The sequence below is a fragment of the Halyomorpha halys genome, unplaced genomic scaffold, assembly GCF_000696795.3.
Source record: "Halyomorpha halys isolate HHAL.00 unplaced genomic scaffold, Hhal_1.1 Scaffold73.1, whole genome shotgun sequence".
Classification (NCBI taxonomy): Eukaryota; Metazoa; Arthropoda; class Insecta; order Hemiptera; family Pentatomidae; genus Halyomorpha; species Halyomorpha halys.
In genome coordinates, this window is record NW_027104949.1 from 623,504 (window position 1) to 623,856 (window position 353).

Consider the following 353-nt stretch of genomic DNA (forward strand, 5'->3'; position numbering starts at 1 on the left):
TAAAATATCGTTACTTACAAAACATTACCCAAAATACATCGATGTCCTATTCTTTGATACAAAAAGCACTTCTGACTGGCCTGAGCATGGTAGTCTTTGGAACAGACCTTATGTTGCTTCAATAGTTGTTTAAAAACATCGATGTTTTTTCGGTAATGTATTGTAAGCAAAGATGTTTTAAAACATCGATGTTAAAAAACATCGACAAAAAACATCGATGTTTTTTTTAACCATTTCAGTAGCATACGCATGCTCCGACCAGTCAGAAGTGCTTTTTCAATCAACCAATAGGCCATGGACTCCAAAAAACATCAATGTTTTAAAATATCGTTGCTTACAATACATTACCCAAA